Here is a 17,203-nt window from a genome sequence, read left to right on the forward strand (position 1 = left end):
ACAGAGTTTCCTGGCTACTCTCCCGTCAGTTGTTTTCTGTCATGGAATGCCACACCAACAATATTTGAGAAATGTCAAATGTTTGCTAGTGACAGGTTGGTTATCAATTTTTCTTGCAAATCTCATATAAAGTCGTCAACATTTCGTAACTTTTGATTTTGTCAACTGTTATAGAGCGACCACGTTCATCGGGAATGGTTTTCTGAACGAATAATCTGTGATGTGTTTGATCGTGTGCGCGAATGATACATGACAAGTGTCGTGGGGTACCATGGCAATATGAGGGAACAACACAAGGCGCGTCTTATCCCTTTACTCCCCTCCCCCTCTCCCTCAAAACTACGTACAGATGGCAAAAAAAAATCAAAAAAAAAAGATGGCAAAAAATATCTAGAGCATGTCAGTTTATGTGTGTAGCATGACATGTCCCTCTTGTTTTTACGAGAAACTTCTGATCTAGTCATCAATTGTGAAGCTAGTATAAAGAACACTAGAAGTAAAATTTATATTCAGGTCTGTAGATCATCTAGCGATGACTACAAGCACTGGAGCAAGCCGAATGTGCGTCGCCCTCATCACCCCTCGCTCGTCGGAGCCGGGCAAACATTGTTGTAGTGGACGGTCGGGAAGTCATCGTAATAAGGCCCCATAGGACCAGCGCACTAGAACAGCAACTGTCGCCGATGAAGAGAAGCATATATCAGAAGGATCCAACCTGCAAACACACAGACATAAGCGAACCGGATCCACGGATCCACAAAAGACAAACACCGACTGAATCCCACGAGATCCGCCGGAGAAACACCTCCACACGCCCTCCAACAACGCTTGAAGCATCACCAGAACTGGGCTAGGCTGGAAGAACCTTATTCCATCTTCAAGAGGTCACTACCGCGTATCTTTCTAAGCATGGCACAAACCCTAACAAAACTCAGAAAAACATCTAAAAACGGAGCCCTCCCACCGACAAGGGCTGGGGTCCACCACGCCTACATGGTCCAAGGACCATAGGAGACGAAACGGACCGGCACCAGCGCTGACGAGAGGCAGGGAAACCCTAGATGAGAGTTCACACGAGGGCTTGAGCAAAGGGGTATAGCACGACATGGCCCTTTGATGTAACATGAGTCATGTAAGATGTCAATTTCTCTATGAACCATGGCAGTTGTCGTGGTTCTAAGTCTGACAGTAGAAACGGGGGTAGGAATGGAGAGGCAAGATCTTAGCTATGGCGAAGATGTACACACGAGGTTTACGAGTTCAGGCCCTTCTCGGAGGAAGTAATAGCCCTACATCTCGGTGCCCGGAGGCGGTCGATTGGATTATGTGTGTTGTGTTACAGGGGGTGCGAACCCTTGTGTCAGAGGAGGGTGTGGCTTATATAGAGTACGCCAGGACCCCAGCCCGTCTCCATTATAAGGGAACTAATGTACATAAAGTAAGGGGCGTTACTGGTAACGCCAGCATTAAGTACTCTTAATGCCCATGAAGACTAAGGAGTAAATATCTGGCCGTTGCGTGCTCTTCCGACTCCCGTTCTTCGATATGGTCGAGTGGTCTTCCTTATGATCGAGTGACGGTAGGTAGTGACCGTCGAGTGATGTGACTGTCGAGTGGATTGCACTCGACGTACTTGACTGGCGCTCTTCTGTTGATTCTTGGTCCTTTCGTCTTCCAGGGTAGTGACCTTGGATAGGACGTATAGGTCGAGCCTATGACCCTACCCCGGGTCTGTATCCTCGTCAGTAGCCCCCGAATGGATTAAGGTGTGAGAGGAAAGTAAGACAAAGTTGGACCTGTCTCGAGCTTTGTGTCTCCGTGAGTGTTTCTTGCTAGACTGAACGCCTGTGTTGGTACTTCGGTGTCGACTCGATTGCCTTGATCCATTCAGAGAGCTGTTGATTGAACTGGTGACCTCGTGCGTCGAGTGTTGCGTTGGAGTGCGAGATCTCGGGCGCGATTGCCCGCGGGGGATCCCGGATTCCGCGGGTACGAGATTTCGGGGGAGCGCACGGGCAGGAGGGCGCCGAAAAAAGGGGGGCCCGGATAAGCAGCGACGCCTCGATCATCGTGCCGCCTTTTTCGCCACGTTCGCTGTGCGCAACTGTAGCAGGATTTGACGGGATTGCCCGGCCCCACACGTCAGTCACTCGGAAGTGATCCTTTATAAGGCGACGGGGCCTGGGCGCTTACACTGTGTACGCCTGCCTCTTCTTCTTTCTTCTCTGTTCCTCCGCCGCGGCAAGCGCCTCTGCCTCCGATACCGCCGCTTTCTCACCATGGTGAAGGACAAGACGACGGCGCTAGAGCGCGCTAAGAAGGCGACGGGGGCGGCGAAGGGCAAGAAACCGAGCCGTGGATCGTTGTCGCGCTCGGGGTTGCCGCCGGGTTGGATCCAAGGCGATTGGATCCGGTCTTCGATCCGGCAAGAGGATCTGGCCGACCTGGAGGAGTCCGGGCTGATTGCAAAGGGGGCGGCGAGGCTGCCGAAGGGGGAGACGAAGCCACAACCTCGACCGGGTGAGTGTGTCTTGCTTGCCACTCATGTCGACCGGGGCTTCTCGCTTCCTCTGCACCCTTTCTTCCGTGGGTTTTTGAACTTCTTCGGGGCACAGCTCCACCATCACATATCTAGCCGCATTTGTGTCGATGTGCGAGAACTTCTTAGGATGTCGACCGCACTGGGGTCTCTTCAAACACATCTTCACCATCCGTTCCCAGTCGGTTAAAAAGGCGAAGTCGAGTGACTCGAAGACCCACGTTATCCAGATGTGCGGGGGCCTAGGTATCCAAAAGAGAAATAGGAGTGCTTTCCCTGCTGTGACCCTTCCTGAATCCGTTAGGGGTTGGCAATCGTCCTGGTTCTACTGCCAGGACGTTGCGGCTCCAGGTCAGTCGACCGGTCTTCCTCCTTTTTCATTCGACCGTGTCCAGACTCATGCTCTACTGAAGGTTACTACTGCTGAGATCATGGAGACGAGGATGTTAGTAGACTGAGTGGTCCAGCTCATCAATGATGGTGTCACTGGCTTGGACTTGCTGGAGGTGTTCCTCAGTCGGCGTATCCAGCCTCTTCAGGCCCGTGATCACCCGATGTGGTTGTATTCCGGACCGGACGACACCGCTCGGGTCCATCCAGAAGAAGTGTCGCTCGACACCGTGGCCTTGTGGTTGAAGGGTATCACGGGCAATCAAGACAACCCTAGAGGATCCAGGCGAGTTGTCCCTTTCGGAAGTGACAACCCACCCGACAAGGTACATTCTCCGTTCTGACTGTTTTCCGCTTGCGTTCCGACTGTACATGATGTTGGCTGGCTCTTGTTTTGATCGATTTGCTTTGCAGGTATTCACTAAGATGCACTCAATGCCCAACGGCGAACAGGACTTGGTGCCGGACCAGGAGGGGGAGGGCAGTGCAGAGGAGAGTGGAGAGTGGGAATCCCCAGAAGAAGAGGAGGAGGAGGAGAGCGAGGAATCGGACGAGGAGGAAGAGGTCGACTCGCCACCACGCTCTGAGCGTCGATCCAAACAGCAACACGATCCGTCTGGCGGTCATGTGAAGAGTGTGGCTCCGAGTGTCACTACCCAGAAGCCCACTCGGACGTCGACTCCGGAGCCGACGGAGAAGGTGGCCAAGCAGCCTAAAGTTGCCCCCTCCAAGACCCAGAAGACATTGCCGCGAATCAAGATGGACGTCCCCGTTGCCTCAGGGTGGGTATCTTGTTTGCGTTTCCGTAAGTCGATTGAAGGTTTTCTCGATCCGACTGACTAATTCTCGTGTCCTTCCAACCCCGCCTCTGCTGCCACTGACATGGACGTTGACAAGGCACCAAGAGACGAAGAAGCCACCTCACGAGCTGGTAAGTTCATCCAATCCAGTTCTGTTTAACTGAGTAGGTGGTCGATTGACTGAAAATTTGATAGTTCTCTTCTTATGTAGCTTCGCAAGACATCGTTGTGCTTCCTGATGACGAAGAAGAAGAAGTGCCTCTACAGGAGAGGAAGAAGAAGAGTGGAGGTTCGAGCAGGAGGAGACTTGAAGTCCAAATCCCTCAGTCGACACCAGCACCTGAGGCGATAGCTCGGACTAACGTCACATTTGCTAACCCGTTGACGACTGATCGTCCATCAGGGTCGACTGCGTAGACGCCTGCTGCACCGGTGCAACTCCACTCATCCGACCCGGCAACTACTTCGACCCCTTTGGAGCCATCCCTCTTTGCTACATATCAAACTCCGGATGAGTCGCCGGGTGCCGCTAGGGAAGCTCTTCGCCAGGCGAATCTTGTCATTGAGCAGGTGAAAGTGATGCATGAAGCTAGTCAGATAGCCTACAATGCCAGCACTTCCCTTCGGACCAATGTCCAGGTCAGTAAACTTCCGACTGAATTTTTGAACGTTGCTTTATATCTGATCACCCACTGGGTGTTCCTTTGTTTAGAACTCAAGAAATCTTCGATTTTGCACTTTCCGAATCAGTGGGGGCACGTCGAGTGCACCCACTGGGTTTAGTCCCCGAGACCACGGTCGGCTGCTGGCAGTCGACTGAGGTCTGATGAGTATTGATCTCCCTGTCTCTTTTTTTTTTAACTCTCGCTGAGTATTGATCTGATCCAATGGGGGCACGCTAAGTGCACCCACTGGGTGTAGTCCCCGAGACTACTGTTGAATATTTGATTCGACAGTAGTCTTAAAGTAATTCTTCTCCTTCACTGTCGCTTATATGTGTCGACTGACATGTCTATCTTTCTGTCTGCAGAGGTATTGTGATCTTGGAGCTCGGCTCGCCGAATTAAAGAAGAAGCATATCGGTGTTGAAATTGACCTCGAACTTGCGAAGAAGAATCTGAAGAATGCTCAAGAAGAAACAACCACCATGGGAGGTAATCACTCGGCCATTTTGTCTGCTTTGTAGCTTCACGCTCGCACTGGTTTTTCTTTCAGTCTCTTTGAACCGAGTGAATTCACACAAACAGATGTGTGTAGTGAAAATCGCCAACTTCAGTCCCGTCTGAAGAGTGTTGTTTCTTTAGAGAGGATGAAGGCAGCTTTGGAGCAGAAGGATTTGGATCTGGCAGTTGCTCAGAAGGAAGCACGCGAGAAGACGAAGCTTGCGGACGAGAAGCTGGCTTCAGTCGGCAAGTTGGAGGACGAGAACGCGACATTGAAGACGGCTGTCTCGGACGCTAATCGTGAAGTCGAACAACTAAGGAAGGACAAGGAGAACCTGACCGCTGAAGTTGAGGGTCTCAGGACCAAGACTGGCAAGATAGAGTTTCATTTGGAACAACTTGCGGCGAAGCTTGTCCTGAAGCTTGAAGGTATGTCTGTTCAGTTAGATAACTGTCGTCGACTGAGATTTGCAATATTGTCGACTCATTGTTTGTTGTCATGCAACAGAACTCTGTCGGGACTTTGAGGCTGAAACTGGACGGGTCGAGACAGGTCTCGACCCTATCAACTGTCCCATGAAAGATGAAGTTGCGATGAACTTGCTTCGACTGGAATCGCGCTTGGATGGTGCAGTCGACTATCTGGCTCGGCTGAAGGCGGCGATGGCCCGAATGGACGTCGAACTCTGGCCTCAGGAGGAAATATCTCAAGACCTTGAGTCCTTGATGACTCGGCTAAACCAGATCACAGACCGAGTGCAAGAGTTGAAGAAATCTTTTGCCCGCTGTGGTGCTGACGTCGCCTTATCTTTGGTCCGAGTGCACTGCAAGTAGGCTAAGGAAGACAAGCTGGCAGCTCTCAAAGTGGTGAACACTAAGAAGCACTCCTTCCAGGACTTCATGGACACTTTCCTCGAGGCAGCCATTCGCATCGCCGACAGCATCGATCTTAACAGCTTCTGCGAACCGGCCAGCCCTTCTCCCGCCGAGTGATTAAAAAACATTATGCCATCGCTTTTATTTGCCTCGGAATGCCGAGTGGATTTGTAACCATTAAAACTCCTTCGGGCCTGATGTCCGAGCACTTTATTCTGCGGTTAAGAAACTTTGGATTTATCACCTCATATATTGCGTCTGTCTTCGAATGAAATTCGTTTTTCTCTCAAATTGTTGTCCGTTTGCCTGATGCAGCTTCTGGAAAAGAATGGACAGTCGCCTGATAGGGCGATCCTCGAGGAGCATCGGTTGGCACATCAGCAAGGCACTCAGCCACGGTCTTGACGTTCTAGTCGGCCGATTGAGTGATCCTTGAGTAACATTGATCAGCTCATCAGCAAGGCACTCAACAATGGTCTTGACGTTCCAGTTGACCGATCGGGTGATCCTTGAGTAGCATTGATCAGCTCATCAGCAAGGCACTCAACAATGGTCTTGACGTTCTAGTCGACCGATCGGGGGATCCTTGAGTAGCATTGACCAGCTCACCAGCAAGGCACTCAGCAATGGTCTTGACGTTCTAGTCGACCGAACGGGTGATCCTTGAGTAGCATTGACCAGCTCATCAGCAAGGCACTCAGCAATGGTCTTGACGTTCCTGTCAACCACCCGGTAAGGTTTTTCAAAACTTAGGTGAGCACTGGGCTGCAACTAAGCCTCCGAGCGGGAGGATTGCTCTTCACTCGGTAGGACTTTTTCCAACTTAGGCGAGTATGGGACTGCAGCTAAGCCTCCGAGTGGGAGGATCGATCTCCACTCGGTAGGATTTTTTCCAAACTTAGGCGAGTACGAGACTGCAGCTAAGCCCCCGAGTGGGAGGATCGCTCTCCACTCGGTAGGATTTTTTTGAACTTAGGCGAGTACGAGACTGCAGCTAAGCCTCCGAGTGAGAGGTCTGCTCACCACTCGGTAGGATTTTTCAAACTTAGGCGAGTACTGGACTGCAGCTAAGCCTCCGAGCGGGAGGTTTGCTCACCACTCGGTAGGATTTTTATCACTTAGGCGAGCACTGGGCTGCAGCTAAGCCCCCGAGTGAGAGGTAGACTCATCACTCGGTAGGATTTTTATCACTTAGGCGAGCATTGGGCTGTAGCTAAGCCCCCGAGTGAGAAGCAGACTCATCACTCAGTAAGATTTTTATCACTTAGGCGAGCACTGGGCTGCATCTAAGCCTCCGAGTGAGAGGCAGACTCACCACTCGGTAGGATTTTTATCACTTAGGCGAGCACTGGGCTGCAGCTAAGCCCTCGAGTGAGAGGCAGACTCACCACTCGGTAGGATTTTTATCACTTAGGCGAGCACTGGGCTGCAGCTAAGCCCCCTAGTGAGAGGTAGACTCACCACTCAGTAGGATTTTTATCACTTAGGCAAGCACTGGGCTGCAGCTAAGCCCCCAAGTGAGAGGCAGACTCACCACTCGGTAGGATTTTTATCACTTAGGCGAGCACTGGGCTGCAACTAAGCCCCCGAGTGAGAGGCAGACTCACCACTCGGTAGGATTTTTATCACTTAGGCGAGCACTGGGCTGCAGCTAAGCCCCCGAGTGAGAGGCGGACTCATCACTCGGTAGGATTTTTATCACTTCGTCTTAGGCGAAGTAGATTTGCAGCTAAGGTAATGTGCACAAAATAAATAAACAACAATCATTCGGAAGAAGTAAATTATGTCTTTTGATAGTCAAACTAAAAGGTATTTCTTATTACATCTAATCAGTCTAAACATTTAAGAATAGAAAGGGCGGAGCAGATCTGCATTCCAGGCGCGCGGCTCATCTTTATTGTATTCGACGTTGAAGAGACGGTACGCTCTGTTGTGGAGCACCTTGGTGATGACGAAAGGGCCTTCCCAAGCGGGGGCGAGCTTGTGTGGCTTCTGTTGATCCACTCGGAGGACCAAGTCCCCTTCCTGGAATGCATGACCCCTTACGTTCTTGGCATGGAATCGACGTAAGTCTTGCTGATAAATGGTCGACCGGATCAAGGCCATCTCTCTTTCCTCCTCCAGGAGGTCGACTGCATCTTGTCGAGCTTGCTCTGCTTCTTCTTCTGAGAAGAGTTCGACTCGGGGAGCGTTGTGGAGCAAATCGCTCGGCAAAACGGCTTCGGCTCCGTAGACTAAAAAGAATGGAGTCCGTCCAGTCGACCGATTGGGGGTTGTCCTCAGCCCCCAAAGCACCGACGGGAGCTCGTCGACCCAAGCCCCTGCCGCATTCTTGAGGTCGCACATTAACCGAGGCTTCAGCCCTTTGAGAATCAATCCATTCGCTCGCTCAGCCTGCCCATTCAACTGGGGATGGGCGACCGAAGCGTAATCGACCCTCGTGCCTTGGGAGGCACAAAAGGCTTTGAACTCTTCAGAATCGAAGTTCGAGCCGTTATCCGTGATGATGCTGTGCGGGACGCCAGGTCTGAATATAAGTTCTCTGATGAAACTCACGGTTGTGCTTGCTTCAAGGCTTTTGATGGGCTTGGCTTCGATCCATTTGGTGAACTTGTCGACTGCTACCAGCACATGAGTAAATCCACTCCTGCCTGTCCTCAGAGGTCCAACCATGTCCAGTCCCCAAACGGCGAAAGGCCAGATGAGTGGAATAGTCTTTAGAGCTGATGCAGGTTTGTGGGACATGTTGGAATAAAACCGACAACCTTCACACTTGTCCACTATTTCCTTTGCCATCTCGTTAGCGTGCGGCCAGTAAAATCCGGCTCGGTATGCTTTGGCTACGATGGTCTGAGAGGATGCATGGTGACCACAGGTCCCCGAGTGAATATCGTTGAGGATCATTCAGCCTTCTTCTGGCGTGATGGACTTCTGGCAGGCCCTAGTTACACTTTCTCTGAACAACTATCCTTTTATCACCGTAAAGGCTTTAGACCGTCGGACGATCTGTCGAGCCTCTTCTTCATCCTCTGGGAGTTCCTTCCTAAGAATGTAAGCAACGTATGGCACTGTCCAGTCGGGAGTGATGACCAAAACCTCCATGACTTAGTCGACCATGGCTGGGATTTCAACTTCAGTCGGATCTGTGGCACTCTTGGGCTGCGGTGACTCTTCGGTGAAAGGATCTTCCTGAACTGAAGGTGAATGAATATGTTCCAGAAACACGTTTCGGGGAATGGCCTCTCTCTTTGAACCTATCTTGGCCAACTCATCTGCAGCTTGATTTTTCAGTCAGGGTATATGGTGGAGCTCCAAACCTTCAAACCTCTTCTCCAGCTTTCTCACTGCATTGCAATAACCAGTCATGGCTGGGCTCCTGACATCCCATTCCTTCATCACTTGGTTAACCACCAAATCTGAGTCGCCGTAGACCATAAGGCGACGGACGCCGAGTGAAATGGCCATACGCAACCCGTATAGAAGTGCTTCATATTCGGCTTCGTTATTGGAGGAATCAAAATGAATCTGGAGAACATAACTAAGCCTGTCTCCGCGGGGGGATACCAAAACTACTCCAGCGCCTGAACCATTCAGCATCTTGGAGCCATCAAAGAACATAGTCCAATGCTCCAAGTGAACTTGAGTTGGCAATTGCTGCTCAATCCACTCGACAAGGAAATCTGCAATTGCGACTTGATGGCCTTCTTTGCCTCGATCTTGATATCTAGTGGAAGAAGTTCAATCACCCATTTTGCCACTCGACTAGTTGCGTCTCTGTTATTCAGAATTTCGGATAGTGGCACATCACTGACGACTGTAATGGAGTGGTTAGAGAAATAATGCGCAACCTTCTTCATGGTCATGTATATTCCATAGACAAGCTTCTGATAATGTGGGTATCGTTGCTTGGATGGAGTCAAAACTTCAGAGAGATAATAGACTGGGCGTTGAACTTTGTACGCTTTTCCTTCTTCTTCTCGCTCAACCGTGAGTACTGTGCTGACAACTTGTCCAGTGGCTGCAATGTAAAGCAGTAAAGGCTCTTTGCTGATTGGTGCAGCGAGCACCGGCTAGGTGGAAAGCAGGGTTTTGAGCTCTGCAAACGCTGCATCAGCTTCATCAGTCCACTCGAACTTATCAGACTTCTTCATCAGTCGGTAAAGAGGCAAGGCCTTTTCACCAAGACGAGAAATGAATCGACTCAGGGCGGCCAGACAACAAGTCAACTTTTGAATGTCATGCACTCGCACGGGGCGTTTCATTCAGAGGATGGTATCAACTTTTTCTGGATTGGCGTCGATCCCTCGTTCGGAAATGAGAAATCCGAGTAATTTTCCTCCTGGAACTCCGAACATGCATTTTGACGGATTAAGCTTGATATCGTACCTCCTCAGGTTGGCAAAGGTTTCTGCAAGGTCAGTCAATAGGTCGGAACCTTTGCGAGACTTGACCACAATGTCATCCATGTACGCTTCCACATTCAGACTGATTTGAGTGAGCAGGCACTTCTGAATCATTCTCATGAATGTGGCTCCGGCATTTTTCAAACCAAAAGGCATGGTGACATAGCAAAAGTACCCGAATGGGGTGATGAAGGCTGTTTTTATTTCATCGGGACCATACAGTCGGATCTGATGGTATCCGGAATACGCATCTAAGAAAGACAAGCGCTCACACCCCGCAGTCGAGTCAACAATCTGATCGATGCGAGGGAGAGGGAAGTGATCTTTCGGGCAGGCCCGATTGATATGCTTGAAATCAATGCACATACGAAGTGAATCATCCTTCTTAGGAACCATGACTACATTGGCTAACCACTCGGAGTGGTAGATTTCACGGATGAACTCTGTTGCCAACAGTCGAGCCACTTCTTTGCCAATTGCTTTCCTCTTCTGCACGGCGGACTGCCGAAGGTGCTCTTTGACGGGTTTTACTTTGGGGTCGACACGCAAACGGTGCTCGGCCAGTCCCCTGGGCACACCTGGCATGTCAGAAGGTTTCCATGCAAAGATGTCCCAGTTCTCATGGAGGAACTGAACGAGCGCTTCTTCCTATTTGCTGTCGAGCGTCGTTGATATATGAGTCGGTGCAGCATTGGGATCCGTCGGGTGAATATGAACTGGCTTCGTCTCACCAGTCGATTGGAATGCGGAATCTGTGGCAGGCTTCTTGGCTCTAAGCAAATCACTCGGATCTGCATTCTTCTGATATTCTTGGAATTCAACTACTGCCATCTGTTCGTCGGTGATCTTGGAACCTTTCTTGAAACATTCCTCAGCCTTCTGCCGATTGCCTGTAACTGTGATCACACCTTTGGGGCCAGGCATCTTCAGTTTGAGATACACATAACATGGTCGAGCCATAAAGCATGCATAGGCTGGCCTACCCAAAATGGCATGATAGGCACTCTGGAAATCCACGACTTCAAATGTCAACTTCTCCTTACGGTAATGCTTCGAGTCACCGAAAACCACGTCAAGGGCGATCTAGCCGAGTGATTCGGCTTTCTTTCCAGGAATAACACCATGAAAACTCATATTGCTCTCGCTAAGCTTGGTCATCGGAATGCCCATCCCCTTCAAGGTCTCAGTGTAGAGGATGTTCAGACCACTGCCACCGTCCATCAGTACTTTGGTCAGTCGAGTGCCTCCAACCACGGGGTCGACCACCAGAGCTTGCCTCCCAAGGGTGGCCACGCGAGTAGGGTGGTCAGACTGGTCGAACGTAATGGCTGTCTGAGACCATCTCAGGTAGGTGGTCGTCGCCACGGGAGCGACCATGTTCACCTCCCTGTTGATGACCTTCAATCGACTCTTGCTTTCAACGTCAGCAAATATCATCAGAGTGGAATTGACTTTGGGATAACCATCATCTTCCTCTTCATCTTCACCTTGGTCCGACTCCTTCTCCTTCTCATTGGGTTGTTTCTCTCGGAACTGCTGGATTAGAAGTCGACACTGTCGAGTGGTATGCTTCGAGTAAATCAGATTACCTTCCTCATCTTTCTTCGTGTGGATGTGGCATGGCAAATCCAGCACATCATTCCCTTCTTTATCCTTCACCTTCTTAGGGGGCCAGGGCCCCTTAGGTTTTCCCTTAAACTTTCCTTGATTCACTACTGCAATCTCTCCAGGTGCCGCTGGCGCAGCCTTACGCTTCTGTTTCCGACTGGAGTTACCTCCACCGGCCTCTTGGCCGACTGGTATGCTCTTCCCTCTACGGAGTCGATCCTCTTCTTCTCCATTAGCGTACCGGGTGGCTATCTCCATCATTCGAGTCAGAGTCATATCCCCAGTTCGACCGAATTTCAAGACCAACTCCCTGTATTTGACGCCTTCCTTGAAGGCACATACATCTTGATGCTCTGAAACATTCTAGACGGTGTGATGCAAAGTGGACCATCTCTGGATGAACTCCCTCAAAGTCCCATTCGGCTTCTGCACATAATGCTACAACTCGGGCAATCCTCCTGGTCGCTTGCACGTGCCCTCGAAAGTTCTCACGAACACTCGGGATAGCTCTTCCCAACTGTGAATACTGCCCGGAGTCAACTGAGTCAGCCACGCTCGGGCCGACCCTTCCAACATAAGAGGGAGATGCTTCATTGCTATCTCGTCGTTACTGCCTCCAATCTGCATAGCCACTCGGTAATCTTCAAGCCAAGTTTCAGGCTTGGATTCACCGGTGAACTTACTGACCCCGGACGCCAGCCTGAAGTTGGGAGGTATCACTGCTGCCTTGATGGCTCTGCTAAAACACTCGGGGACCAGAAATATGCACTCGGCTGCCACTTGGATGATCTCTGCCAGGGTCTTCTCTGTGTGCTCTGTTCCTATCGACCAGGCCTTGAACGAGGATAGACCTCGCATCGAAGCCTGGTTCCCTTGGGTCGATTGAAATCCTGCGCTCACCACTGTGATGGCGCCTATCATCGTTCCGCCGAGGCACATATGACGCACTCCTCGGAGGAGGCGTGGGTCCCCGATGATGATTGTCACGGTCAAGTGGATGATCATATTGCCCACGGCCTTCACGCTGTGGAGGCGATCTTGGGCTGTGAGCCGACTGAACCATGTCCGCTGCAACGGATCTGCTGTGAATCATATTCTGTGACTGAGATACTGTTGTATTCTGCTCTCCTGCTGCCCTGAGCAGGGCCCGGATCTGCATTAGCCCTCTGCCAGCTTCTGACTGGGAAGGCTGGATCGACTCTGCTATTCGGGCCGCAGTTGTGCGATTCTGAATCAGAGTGCGGTATACATTAGGTGGAGGCGGGAAAAGCTATCGTCGACTGGATTCATGGATCCGCTCCTGGGCGCGCTCGTCGAGAGCATGCTGAAGGTTATCCAGTCGAGTGCGCTCAGCCAAGTTGGCTAGGCGCACCTCCTCCAAGGCCCGAGCCTCGGGGGTTTCTCCAACGATGGGCGTATGGAGTGCATCCATGTTGCGGCAACGAAGTTCTTCCCTCTGCTGCGAAGAGAGGGGCTCGGGTCGGTATTCCTCATGGAAGTGCGACGGATTGCGGCCTCCGTCTCCGTCGCCCTCGTGGCGGAACCCGGGCGGGCTGTGAGGACCATCGACCATCAGGACTTCGCCCGCAGGATTGCTGCTATCGTACTCGGATGCAGTCTCCACAGAGCCAGTCTATAGATTGAACAAGCCATGGAGGGTTTCGTGGGGCTCGATTGCCGCGACTTGATGGGTGGTCGAGCGCCGAGCCACCACGTGTTTCACCCAGTGCAGAAGCCGCGATCGACCGGACCACTTGAGATGGCGAACAACAGGGAGAGAAAACACCGTCGGAGCCGACTGATACTGAGTCGACGGCTGCCGGAGAAGGACGCCGCGAACGCACGCGCAAAAGTGCGTCGCCCCTCGAACGGGGAGCGCCTCAACATCGAGCGGAGCTTCCTGAAGCCACGCCGAGTCGTCAGCGACGAAAACAAGCGCGTCGAGATGGATCTCGCGGCCCTCAACCATCTTGCCGCCGGAAACCATGATGATGATCAGGAAAACTTGCAACTTCACCAATAAGTCGCTAAGACACCTGCCCCAAGGTGGGCGCCAACTGTCGTGGTTCTAAGTCTGACAGTAGAAAGGGGGGTAGGAATGGAGAGGCAAGATCTTAGCTATGGCGAAGATGTACACACGAGGTTTACGAGTTCAGGCCCTTCTCGGAGGAAGTAATAGCCCTACGTCTCGGTGCCTGGAGGCGGTCGATTGGATTATATGTGTTGTGTTACAGGGGGTGCGAACCCTTGTGCCAGAGGAGGGGGTGGCTTATATAGAGTACGCCAGGACCCCAGCCCGTCTCCATTACAAGGGAACTAATGTATATAAAGTAAGGGGCATTACTGGTAACGCCAACATTAAGTACTCTTAATGCTCATGAAGACTAAGGAGTAAATATCTGGCCGTTACGTGCTCTTCTGACTCCCGGTCTTTGATATGGTCGAGTGGTCTTCCTTATGGTCGAGTGACGGTAGTTAGTGACCATCGAGTGATGTGACCGTCGAGTGGATTGCACTCGACGTACTTGAATGGCGCTCTTCTGTTGACTCTTGGTCTTTTCGTCTTCCAGGGTAGTGACCTTGGGTAGGACGTATAGGTCGAGCCTATGATCCTACCCCGGGTTTGTATCCTCGTCAGCAGTTCCCTTTGAAGAAACATGAAAATACCTGAAACATGTGTGGCAATTTCTTTGTTATAGCATGACATTTTGTCTATTATAGGATGGCGTTTTTCTCTATTGTAGCATGACAATTCTCCATGATGTAGCATGTCAATTCATGGACATGTGTGGCAATTTTCTTTGTTGTAGGACAGTAATTTTTTCACTAGCATGGTAATCATCTCCTGTTAGCATGAGAAATTCTGAACAGGTAAGCAAATTTCTCTCATATAGCACAACAATTATTTTACGCTGCAACATGACAATCCTTGAACGCATATGAACTCCTCTACTGTAGCAAGGCAATTCTATTCTGCTGATAATATTGCCATAGCATGATAGTTCTCTCTGATAGCATGACACAATCCGTTTTTTGAAGGAAAGAAGGTGTTGAGGAGGGGATTAATAGGTTGTGTGTGTGTTGGGGGGGAGGGGTCATTTTGTGCGCGACTGCCACCCATTCGCTTGCGAAAGCCTCCCAGAGCGCACAAAAGTTCGCTCCAAGGCACCAGAGAGGGCACGTCCCCTCCCCATTGTGGTTCAACAAAAACATTGTCCATAATATTTTTAAGTGTGTCAAAACATGAAAAGGAACATCACAATGTTTCAAACACAATTTATGCAACAAAATTGTTACATGTATGTAACTAATCTTCGTTGATCTAGCAAAATTGACAAGAAAAGTCATCACGAATATTCAACATAGAAGTCAACACTTGTAGCGCAAAAACAACTTACAACATGAATGCAATATTTGCAACGTACACTCAAAGACATTGCAGCATGCGTACATTGTGTTTGCAGCAAACCAAAAACAAGCTAAAAATATGTTGAACGAATGTACTCGGCACACAAAAATCACTAAATTCGTTACCAAAGATTTGAGGTGTTGCTCTTTGCCATTTAAGACTTGTCAACAATAATCTTGACTAGCCGAAGTACCATTGTTGTCGCATATTGTGAGTCTGAACTCATCACCCTCGTAAAATCAATCGTACCCCTTCGCTCGTGCGACCAAGGGCATTCATGATATGGTTTCTCCTGCCTCTTGCTGGTGCCGACACCGGTCTACCTTGTCTCCTGTGGTACTAGGACCATGGAAGCGCTATGGATACCGACCCTTGCCGACGGGAGGACTCTGTTTTTAGGTGTTTTTTGTTTCGTTAGGGTTTGTGCCCTGCTCAAGAAGGCGAGATAGCAGCGGTTTGCCTAAAGATGGAATAAGGTTCTCCTTGCCTAGCCCCCATCTAGTTGGTTCTTCTAGCGTCTTCGTAGAGCGTGTGGAGGTGTGTCTCCCACGAAACTCGCGGGATTTCGTCGGTGTTTGTCTTTGGTGGATCCACTTGGATCTAGTCTGCATTCATGTGTCTATAGGTTGGATCCTTTCGGTCTATGCTTCTCTTCATCAACATTGGTTTTTGTTTTGGTGTGATGGTATTATGGGGCCTTTGCATGATGACTTCCTGGTTGTCTACTACAGCAACGTCTGTTTGGCTCCAGTGGGGAATGGGCGATGACGACGACACACCTTCGGCTCTCTCTAGTTCTTGTAGTAGATGCTAGGTGGTCTATGGACTTAAATGTCTTTTTTGACTTCTGATATTGTTTGTACTACCTCGACAGTTCATGAATAGATTAAAAGTTTCCCCGCAAAAAAAGAACTCATCACCCTCACCCCATCCTTCATCATTGAGTCGTTGGCGCAAAAAACTCTAGGTCGAAACTCTAACTCGACCTCCACTTCAAGAATCTAGTGAGGGGGCAAGAGAAGGAGGAGGAAGACACACCTAGGACCCCCCCATAATGGTTGGGACAAGAGGCAGAAGCATGTGAGAGGAGGATCTCAAATGAGAGGGTTCATGATGCGGATCATCCCTCGCTCATCCCCATGGACTCTACTACAACTTGTCAAGCATCTCGAGGACCAATGACAAGAGCACGTGCACGCACTATCAAAACCAAGGTCACTTCTTTCCTCTCCGAGTTTCCTTCGGATTCACTTGAGAATGTGATTCTACCTCAAAGAGATGCGTTATGCATTCTTAGGTACTTCGGAGATCATCACGAGAAAGCACGAAGGGATCACCAAGTTCACCGGAGACCTACGGAGGAGGAGAAGGAAGAAGGATGCACGACAAGAGAGAAGAAGGAGGAGCCCTGGACACCCCGGGTGCTCAGGCACTTTGGCCCTGGAGGCCCGGCCCCTCCCCTGGCGCCGCTCCCAGCCGGCCCCGGGTGCCCGGCCATGGAGGGCCCGGGTGCCTGCACCACCCCCGGCGCTGCCCCCAGCCACCCCCGGGTGCCCGGCCTTGGCCCCCGGGTGCCCGGACTCCTGCGCCCAGCCGCCCTCTGGGTGCCCGGCCCCTTGTCCCAGCTGCGGCGCCACCCCGGGTGCCCGGACTTGGGACCCCCACGTGCCCGGCCACCTTTCAGCCATGTCCCTATACATGCCGGGTGCCTGGCCCTTTCGCCCCTGGGTGCCCGCATTTGTTTTTCCAAGTGTTTGTTCTACTTGTTCCTTTTGAAGGAATCACTAGACGGTGCGACATTGGAGAGTGCCCATTTCAAGCTTGAGGATGATGAGTACTTGGTGGTTGCCCACTTCTACACGGCGACGCCCTCTCTTTCCCATGGTGATGAAGATCATGATCCGTGGACGGATCTCTCCCAAGGGGGGGAGATGATGCGGAGCATCCCTCGCTCATCCCCATGGACTCTACTACAACTCGTCAAGCATCTCGAGGACCAATGACAAGAGCACGTG

The sequence above is a fragment of the Triticum aestivum genome, chromosome 2B (assembly GCF_018294505.1).
Source record: "Triticum aestivum cultivar Chinese Spring chromosome 2B, IWGSC CS RefSeq v2.1, whole genome shotgun sequence".
Lineage (NCBI taxonomy): Eukaryota > Viridiplantae > Streptophyta > Magnoliopsida > Poales > Poaceae > Triticum > Triticum aestivum.